At 31.7% G+C, this 10672-nt stretch overlaps 1 long non-coding RNA gene across 3 annotated transcripts; it reads right to left on the reverse strand.

Moving 5' to 3' along the window:
• Positions 1–1306: 1306 nt before the first annotated feature.
• LOC111915027 (uncharacterized) lies at positions 1307–8513 on the reverse strand. 3 transcript variants are annotated; one of them, XR_006188448.2, is made up of 8 exons: positions 4931–8513; positions 4731–4820; positions 4024–4089; positions 2901–3891; positions 2192–2256; positions 1979–2090; positions 1818–1899; positions 1307–1650 (listed from the first exon to the last, which is right to left on the reverse strand). It is a non-coding gene; the product is annotated as an uncharacterized LOC111915027 (long non-coding RNA). The 3 variants fall into 3 exon arrangements; XR_006188446.2 differs by having other exon boundaries at positions 1315–1650; positions 1979–2256; positions 4931–6117; positions 6227–8513; XR_006188447.2 differs by lacking the exon at positions 2192–2256.
• Positions 8514–10672: the final 2159 nt, after the last annotated feature.

Here is a 10672-nt window from a genome sequence, read left to right on the forward strand (position 1 = left end):
TTGTTAAATTTGGCTTAACACAAGTCGAACTGAAAACTATAATCCTTTCAAGCAGTCTGACACCTATCTTTCCCCAGTTCACCCTTGGTTCCCACTCACGATTCAAAGACTTAGATCTCACAACCAAACTTGTAAACCTTCAATAAGGCCAAAACTTTACTTTCTCTAAGCTTAAAGTCTTCACATAATCGATTTATGATCCACAAGCCCTGAATCACAAAATGATCCAAACAGGGTGCTACACAAGGACATCAAAATATTTACATAGAGTGGTTGATATTCAAAACGCGCAAAAACAAATGCAACTTCGTGAAAGCTTGGCAGATTATATGTATGATGGTCACAAAGATGCATAATGGTGAAATTTATGGGAAAATGTATTGTTTTGTATTTTTTTAAACGCTAAGTTTAATTTAGGATTTACTAAAATAGCATGTTTTATTAATTTAGATTTTTTATAATTATTTAAAAAACAAAAAAAAAAAAAAAGAGAAAAGAAATGATGACATTGACAATAGAGGGTGTTATAACATGTTGCCCATTTTCTCGAATTGGTGTTATTACAACATGGTGGCATGACATGTGTGGTGAAATAGAGGCTCGCGCGCAACCCCGCCCCGTTTTGTTATAGAAGAATTGAGCTTCTTGCTGGGCTGGTTATTCAGAGCCAACAATTGGAATGATTTTACGTTGCTCCCATTTACTTTGAGTTTTAAACTTTTTTGATTTCCGATGCGTTCTTCGCAACCCTCCAAAATTCTACACTTAAATTTGTACATGAGTTTCTATTACATTTCTGATATCTATATGCTTAAAAATTTTAGGGACAGAAGTGATGCAGTAGGAATCGTCGGTAAGCTATTCCAAGGGGGTGGAGACTGAAGACAACAATATTATTTAGGTTTTTGAGAAGAGGCGGGATTTAAAGGAAAGTAATATAATGTTTTAGGGTAATTAAATATTTATTTAATTTCCAAAATTAATTAATAGTTAAGATTACAAATTTACCCTTATTTTGGTTTTGAAATGATCAGTTTACATTCATTTATACATCCACACAATAAATAGTTAGAATATTTGAACCTCTCTCTCTCTCTCTCTCTCTCTCTCTCTCTCTCTCTCTATATATATATATATATATATATATATATATATATATATATATATATATATATATATATATATAATCATATTCTCTTATATTTTTATATTTGATTTTCATATTCTTTTAATTCAACCACAAATAAAATTAACCATATTTTTAGGTATTATATTATTTAATGAATCAATTTTTAGGTGTCTTATTTTTTTCAAATAAATAATACAAATGAAGTATTTAAAAATAAAAACTCACTTAAACATAAATCTATCCGTTACAAATCTAATATTTGAAAAGCATGTACTAGAGAATCAAAAAAAATATGAACGTGACAATATGAAATCACAATGCACAATGCACGCGTGGTTGCAGTTTCTTTCTACATGTCATACATCCGCGACTCTCATTTATGCTTGAAACCGCTGCAGTATAGGTGAAACGTGTTCCCTAATCTGCAATTTTTGTCCCATTTGTATTGCTTATTGTTATTAAGGTTTCTTTTTTTGAAGGTCAATTACGTGACAACATTTTGCAGGTTTGGTTGGTTGAATCTGTGATAACATTGAAAATAAAGTTGTAAAGTGTGTATGTACAATAAACAATTTTGCTTTGTTATAGTACTAATGAGGCATTTTGCTTTAGAATTTTATAAGAAGAAAAATAATATATATTTTTCATTATCTGGAAGCAATATGTAAAGAGGTCGGGTATCTCTTACCTAGATATTAAAGATTTTGTTTCGTCAATAACATGATTCAAATAGATGTAAGTTCCGATAGTGGAGCTTATTTGAAGTCTTCCTGCATTTAGAAGTCAATTTAACGTGAATGTTAGACAGTTAGAAGATATGTGGAAGTTAATTTGCTTATATTAATGTACCTTGACTTTCATCGACGTTAGTGTGATAAGGATTGGTGGTGTTAAAGGTTTCATAACTTCTGCGTTGAAAGGGGTAGCTACCTTTTCCCATAGTGTTGCTTCAATAAGGGGCCTATTGGGTAAACAGTGTAGAGTTAACACATGTTGGGAAATTGATCTAAGAAAGTGAAGAAAAATTGGAAATAATATGTTACTGGGATCTTTAAGTTCTACTTTTATAGCAGTGGACTCTTTCAGCTTTTGAGTGTTTGATACACTGTTAATTTTTGCAATGTAATCTGAAAAGCAACGTATTTAATACAAATGTTAAAGGAATAAAAGCTGTAAACTTTTTAGGGAGGGGTACCTGATAGGATGTAATTATTGTGGTCATTTTGTAATTATAAAAAAGTTTGATGATGATTTACTGTATAAATGTGAAGTTATAGGGCAGAATTTTCGTTCTCATTTGTTGGGTATGATCTATAGTTAGGGGCAATACATACCAAAAGGTTCACGTACATGCGATTGTTGTTTTTGTCCATCATAGTGAATAGTAAAAAATGAACGTAGTTAAAAAGGTAACAAGGAAGACGAGAGATTAAACAAAAAGTAAAAAAGGAACGTAGGACATGCTTGTGTATTTACCAACTTGTAACAAATAAAACTTTAATCTAAGTAGAAACGCATTTTTCATTGAGGATCTTTCTCAAGCAGTTGGTGTTCAAAACTAAAGAAGCACAAAGAACATTAAGTATATTCCATAATTAAATTCTTATTCTAATAAACAAAAGTCGAATCCAAATAAACAATAAGCTACCACAATATAAGAATTTCACTCTCATGTAAAGGTTAAATTAAAATCAATATGATTCAAAAAAAAATGAAAAAGTAAAAAAAAAAAATGGGAAATTGAGAAACAAATAGTGGAATCAGGGTTTACCTGCTTAAACACTCTTCCGTGTCCAAACACTAGTTGGAAATTAAATTGACTTCAAGAATTGATACCAATTTCCGATATGAGTATGTTTTTTTTCAGAGAGTGCCTATCGTGGAAGAAGTAGATTGGATGAGATTGACGGTGGGAGAGCACCTCGATGACTGTCTTCATCTCCGAAGAGCATGGGTATTGTTCGTACTTCATATGCTAGAAGGATTGAAGGCTTGTTTGTTTCAATGGAGTTAGAGGAAGGGAGTGTTTGAGATTACTTTTTGATGTTAAAAGTCCTTTTTATAAAATGACTTTTTGGCCAGTGATTTTTTTCAAAAGATAGTTTTTAAAATGTGTTTGCATTTGCTTTTAGAGTAAAAGTCATATTTTCATGTTAAAAAGTCTTAAAAGTCACAAAAAGATAGGATTTTATGACTTTTGAAACATTAATTTTTCCTCCAACATAAAAAATTATTTTAAAAGATCTTTTGCATTACCCAAATATCTTTTAGCCATTTTTTAACTTTTTTGGAAAAGTTATAAGACAAAAATTGTTTTAAAAGCAATCCCAAACACCCCGTAAAGAGTTTGTTTCAATGGAGTTAGAGGAAAAGAGGTAGATAGAGGCACAACGATAAATAATATATGCCGAAACCAAAAAATTTACTAAGCCAAGAGACACTGTTCATAAGGATGTTTGCAATTAATTGTATAACTAGTGTAGATCCCATGCGTTGCATGGGTTAGATAGGTGCTTATTAGCTGTTGTTTTTTTTTTTTGTCAAGGGGGACCTTTTAGAAATATTGTATTGAAAGTTGATACATTACATATCCAAAAGACATTGACAACATGAATAACATTCTAAGAAAAGATGGAACTGATCCGATTGTGTACCCACAGGAGAGTTTCTATATTCATCTGTCATCTGTGATGACTTTTAGCATAACCTAATAAATTTTGATTGATTTTTTAGATGAATAGACTCGGGTTTGGACCAAACTTCTGCAAAAAAAAAAAAAAAGATGAAATATTATACAATCAATTAAAACATGTTATAGAAATGTGGAAATATCAAGAAACAGAAAAAATAATGCACTTAATTTTAACATTTTGAATAAACTTTTCTACACTCACCATTTCCTCTGGTCGTCCAACTTACAAGAAGTTTTCTCTATTCTTTCTGATAACATGTGATATGTCCTAAAAACACATAAAAAATCAATGGAAAAAATATATGAAATAGCAACATCTGTTTTTATAGAATGATGTTAATGTGGTTTATCTTATGTTATTTAACAGGTTGGCGGATCATGTGCTATTTTCAAATTGGAGTATTACCCACATTTTCAAATTGCTATAGAGAAATATGGATTTAAGGTTTTTCCTTTTATCATTTTGATTTTGTCAAAATTCTGTTTTATATAGTCAATTTAGCCTACACAACAAAAGTGTTAGAAATGAGGCTGTGAAGGTTTATAGGAAAAATGAAAGATACGATTAGCTTGCACTTTAGACATTCAGTAAGAAGCATGTCATATATGGGCTAACCAAATAGAACCATGTTCTTCACCTACAACTCTTGCTTTCCTATGCTTTAGTCCTGTCGAACAAAATGTTAACAGAAAAACAACATGGATAGGCTACTGACATACATCCACAACGAAGTTTACTTCTATTTGGATTTGGAAAGCTTAGAGTTAGAGATCGGTAATGATTGTAGCTGAAAGTATACGAAATCATGAATAAATTTAACATGACTTCTTTTCTAAAGTACAAAATGCTTTAAAAATAAAAATACAGTTTTTAAACTTCATAATCAATTGAAAAGATAAAGTAATTACCTGAATGTTATAGTTACCTCTCTCGATTATTTGCTACAAAAGTTATTAATTTTCTGTTTGGATATCATCATATGCATGGGCAATAATAGTCTGCAAAAGCCAAAAAAAAAAAAAAAAAAAAAAAAAAAAAAAAAAAAAAAAAACCATGGCACTTTACTATTTCTTGTACAAGTTAAAAAGATAAATATCAATTAACTAACCTGAATCTCGAAAATATAGGTTTCATTTTTCACATGCTTGGGCCATAATACATTCAAGTGTCTATACTTTTCTCTTTTTTATCTTTCCAGTATCTGTTTGAAATCAGTAAGCTTAGCTTCTGCAGCAACAAATATTTCCTGAGAAGTTGCCTCAACTTGTATGGCGGTCTTGACTTGTGTTTCTAAGTGATGCTCATCAAAAGAGAAAATCAAGCTCTAAACCCTCTTCAGTATTTTTTTTAATTCGTTTCAAGATTAAAAAAGATAAAGAGGAAATAGATCGGGTAATGCTCTAGACGGTTGTGTAACCTTTAACCAAAAAGTTTCCTACCTATGCAAATCAAAAAATGACCTTCAACTAAAAGTTGCTCAAAGTTAACTTTCAATTAAAAAAAACAACAAAAACTTATTAGTACACTAATATTATGGGTTATAATAATGTAAATATACCGAACAACAATACTTTGACAATCTTTGTTTCTGTTACAACCTTCTACTATTGTGGGTTACGGAATCAGAAAAAAAAAATACCAAAAATTATGGGTAATTTGATTTGGAACCAAAAGAACTGGAAAAGAACTAAAAAGAACCAAAAAGACCCGGTTTGGTAAAAAAAATTAGGGTTTTTTTTGGTAATTTTTTTAAACTTAGAGATGGTTTTAATCCTTTATATGGCAGCCACGAACACACTTCATAAGATCTTTAATTTGGTCTATGCATTTGATAACCTATATATGCGATTACAGATTCAAATGTTTTAATTCATAGATTGTAAAATAGTATAATACCCCTGTTGGTTTTTGTTGTTTATAAGTATCTTTAATCTTAAAAAAAAAAAAAAATAGTACAATAAAGTAGGCATTTTGACAAACACCTTAAAGTAGGCATAGTACAATAAAGTATGCATTTTGACAAACACCTTAAAGGCAATATACAGAACTAATGAGAACCCTTGTCGTTTCTGGATTGTTTTCTGAACATTTTTCTATTCTATCTATATACGAAAATCAAACACTCTGTAACTTAACAATTTTAGTTTTCATCCAAATAAGCAGCCCAATCTAGCTTTTACAAACACAGTTACGATTTGCCTCAAAGTAAACTCACAACAATAAATAGAAGTGAAATCTATTTGGTTTCCCTTTCACGTTGAAATTCAGACTCGTTTTGAGGATTCTATTAACCACCTTATTTCAAATAACACAGCAAACAATCAAGAATTAGAAATGTATGAAAAAAGAAAGGAAACACAAACGTTGAAGAAGATTTGTAGAATGAAGCAGCTGAAATACAAACCTTTTCTTAGGCCTAACCTCTTTCTTGTGAAGATTCCTTTGTTCCAGCAGTGATAAATGCGATTCAACTGATCAAATTGAAATAAAACGCCTGTCAAACTGAGAAGGCAATGTCAAATCAGAGAGAGGGATAGAAATTTATTGAGAAAACCCATCTGTCGTTATCCCTTTCTTGCTCCTCTCATCCCATAGAAATCATAAATTGAGATTGAAAGAGGCGGTTCAATGTTGAAATCTTTTGACTAATTTTAGAATATTGTTCAGAGGATCGACGTTACCGATGGCTGAGAAGGTCAAGGTTACCGAACTTAGCAACGTCGTCGACAAAGTTGTTGGGTAGCGATGCGCCTTGCAGAAAACCGTCGACGGTGGGGTACGATAGGGGTGAAGCAGGTGTGAAGGTGGTCGTGTGGTGTTAGTCGAGACGGCGACGACGATCGATGATCTCTTTCCAGTTGCATATATCATGGTGGAGAAGGTGGAAAGCGCTCCAATAGAAGGACAAAACATATTAAAGCGGTGGTGAGGTGATGTCACAAACGCAAATAATCAAACAGATCGAATATGAGAAGTAAAAAGGCGGTGGAGTCGGTGGATGGATTAACCCGGTGGAATCTAGAAGTTGAGTCAACCGAGTTTTAACAGTACCCAACTCGGGTACTGTTCATAAGCATGTTGTGATTTAATTATATATAATAATAATAATAATAATAATAATAATAATGATAATGATGATAAAAAATAATAATATCAATAATTGCAATAACATTAATTAATAATAATGATAATGTTAATTAACTAATGAGATATATAAGAATATTAATAATTCTTATTTGCTCTTAATTTATTATATATTTAACTTAAAAAAAAAAACAAAATATTATTATTTTGATTATTATTATTATTAGTGGAATGACAAATCTAATCTAATCTTAAACTACTCTTGAATCCATTAGCCTGTTGAAATTCGTTGCCAATATACTTGTGTGAAAAATCGTTTTGTTGTGGTGAACTATCTATTTATATTAATTAGTCATAAGCAAAATCGTGATATATTTGGTCGATCGGGTCACTATCATTCAAACTATTAGTAGATTTAACTGAGTTCTACGCATTGACCATCTTACCATAAGAAAGCTTTTTCCACATCTTAGGCCGGGCGAGGGTGGGAGTGTATGATGATGTGGTAGCTGATGTGGGTAAGGGAGAAGCTGGTGTGGAGCAGAGGAGGACACAAGAATGCATAGTAGATGTTGCCGGGATGAAATAGGTATTAATACATGAAAAATAAGTAAAAAAATTAAAAAATCGAAAATTTTTCTATTGCGGACAGAAAAAATAGGTGTTGCCGGTGACACACCGGAAACCCCTTAGAAGTGCCCCTTGTGTCGAGCTTGACAACATTGTGCCGGGTCCTCAACATGCTGAGATTTTCTCTCTCCTCAGCAGCCTCCTGTCGTTAATTTCTATCTCTTTGGCAAAGAAGATGGCTGAGGTACAGCTCAGCACCCTCACCCAGCCTTAGAAACTCAACGAAAACCTCCGGGCCTAAAAATTAAAGATGCAACTGCAGCTCATGTCATGATTGGTTCTATAACTCTCGACATAAATAAGAAAATGAACAATAACCTCCAAAACATGACATGATCAAGGATTGAGATAATTAATCATGTCCTTAAGGTTTCAAACAACAGTTACAAAGTTGCTTTGAGTTATCACATATTTACCATGCATTCACTCCATGATTGAGAACGTACGTACGAATGGAAAATCCTTATTGATCGTAAACAACTAGACTAATTACAAGCATAGTGTTTTGTAGTGTTAAGGGTCTTCGAGGAAGAAGATGCAAATGCTACAGCACGATTTCCATGGAAATTTTGAAGCTGATCACCACTGCTGCATTCATCTTCTTTAATGGTAGCTAACTTCTTCTCCATGCTTGGCCGCCTCTCTACCCGAATTAGTCTTGGTGGTGCAGACTCAACCGTTTGCCGACTGCCCCCATTAATGGCATGCCTAGACATTGATTAATGCTTTCTTACTTTTGCTGGGTATTTGATCACTTCTGTCTTGCCTTATAACGAACGCTTGATAGGCACAATTTATAAGGATAAAACTTGCCCACTTGGGTTCTCATATTATTCAACAAGTAGATTTGATTCTGAATTCGTGCTCTTGAAAATCATCTCTCCAATAATATCTGGAAAGATTATTGTATATTTGCTAAAAGTTTTGTTGAAGAATCTGGTGCCCGACTTTGTGCTTAAGCAAGTAATAGATTCAAATCTATCATTTATGGGAACAAAAATTGAGTTGTAGAATGCCAAATTGAGTAAGGTCAAATTTATTAAAATCTTGGGGTCCATATATTAATTTGGATTTCAAGCTAACATATTAAATCTGGGCGAATCATAGCTTAGTGTTAATTTTGTAAATATAGAAAATAGAAAAAATCTTTCAATCAAATTACTTTCTAATAACTAAAAACTTATTAAATTAGTTTCATCTATTATTTAATATTATCTCAATTTGGATTTTTTTTAATCACCATTCAAATTGGCAAAGGTGGAATTTTATTTAGAAGTCGTTTCAACCATATAATAAGAATAAAACTATTCCCCATATTTCCTGTTTGTTAGCTCCATGATTCCCATTGAGTATATAAATAATTGAATAAAATAATATCTTATTTATGGGTTTGTAATTTAGGTCGAATAGAATAGTATTCAAGCAATTTTCTAGACGCAGAATAATGCAACTTATTAAAGAATATGTAATGGCGGTTGAGTATATATATTGGCTATTGACTCCTAAATCCTAATCTAAAAATCTTAATCTAAAATTGAGAGATGACAGTACTATTTTGATTAGTAACAGTCCAACTACATAACTAATTATTTCGTGGGATAATAACTTGAAAGGGTATCGTACTTTACCTTTTGATCATATTTGATGACTAAACTTTTTTTTATAATGTATTAACCCTTGAACTTGTTGAAACGTATAAATGTTACCCTTATAACCGCTTTTAGCCGGTTACAACCGGTCATAAGGATAAAATGCGAACAATTTTAAATAATTCAAGAGTAATCAAGTACAAAAAAGTTCAATAACTAAATGTGAACAAAATTGAAAGTTTATTACCCTTTTCAAGTAAATGTTATTAAGGATGAGCACAAAAAGAATATGGAGGTCACAAAAGTGAAGATGTTGTAATTGTGTGATATACATTTATAGTATAAGGTACCATAAAAAACACTTATAAATGCAGTAGGAGAGGCTTCAATCACGGAAACTGAAGGGAAAAAAATATGGTGGTTTCGTACATATACTTAGGACATAAGCGACAATTTTCACTCCAGAAGGTGGAGACGGTCGTTGTAGATCGTCCGAGGAAGAAATAACATATACTTAGGACATAGACGACGGTTTTCATTCCAGAAGATGGAGACGCCATTTTGAAGATAATACGATGTTAGATTTGAATGCGGTCTTTCTCTTTACAAGGATATGAACTTTAATTAGAGAGTAGATTGATTAACCTCAGGGTTGTGGAGCAGTACATGAGTAGTCTGGTGCTAGCTTCCTTTACATTGTTTGTGCATTTGCCCAACTTTGATTGTTTTTACTGTTAATTTGTTTTGTCAATACTTTTCTTGCTAGTTACTACTTGAATCTAACCTTTCTGTTTGTTGTTAATTATATATGTTCCTTCTCACCGTGCTCCTTTTGATTTTTGATCTTATTTTTTGTTTAATTGTTCGTATATGTCTCCTTTTCCCTTTGTGAAACTCTTTTGATAATTTCTTCTTTATGGGTTGATGTTTTACTTATAGGTGAATAAAGAAACTCTATTTAAAAGTTTATCTCACGGACTAGGATTAAAGTCATGAGCTACAACATGATTATGTGGTACATATTCTATTTTGTAATGCTCCGTACAAACACAACAAAAACAATTTATAGTGACTGAAATCAAAATTATTAATCGTAGTTGCTACCAGTAGGCAAAATAAAATAAGGGATGACTGCAAAAAGGGATAATGACTTGACAGGGTAAAGAACTTTCAACTTTGTTCATATTTAGTCACTGAAATTTTTTAATGTTTGATTTACCCCTGAATTATTTGAAAATTTTCACATTTTACCCTTATGACCGGTTACAACCAGTCATAAGCGTAAAATGTGAATAATTTCAAATAACCGGTTACAACCAGTCATAAGGGTAAAATGTGAATAATTTCAAATAACTCAAAGATAAATCAAGCATTAAAAAAAATTCACTACTATATATGAACAAAGTTGAAAGTTTGTTACCGTATCAAGTCATTATCCCTTATTTCGCACATAGAAGTGGAACAAGTGAAATATAGGAAAACGGCCAAAAATATAATTTCTCATATATAACACATTAATGTGTCATTAATCATTTCTTAGAAGTAAC

Source organism: Lactuca sativa, chromosome 2, assembly GCF_002870075.4.
Source record: "Lactuca sativa cultivar Salinas chromosome 2, Lsat_Salinas_v11, whole genome shotgun sequence".
In the NCBI taxonomy this organism is placed as follows: Eukaryota; Viridiplantae; Streptophyta; class Magnoliopsida; order Asterales; family Asteraceae; genus Lactuca; species Lactuca sativa.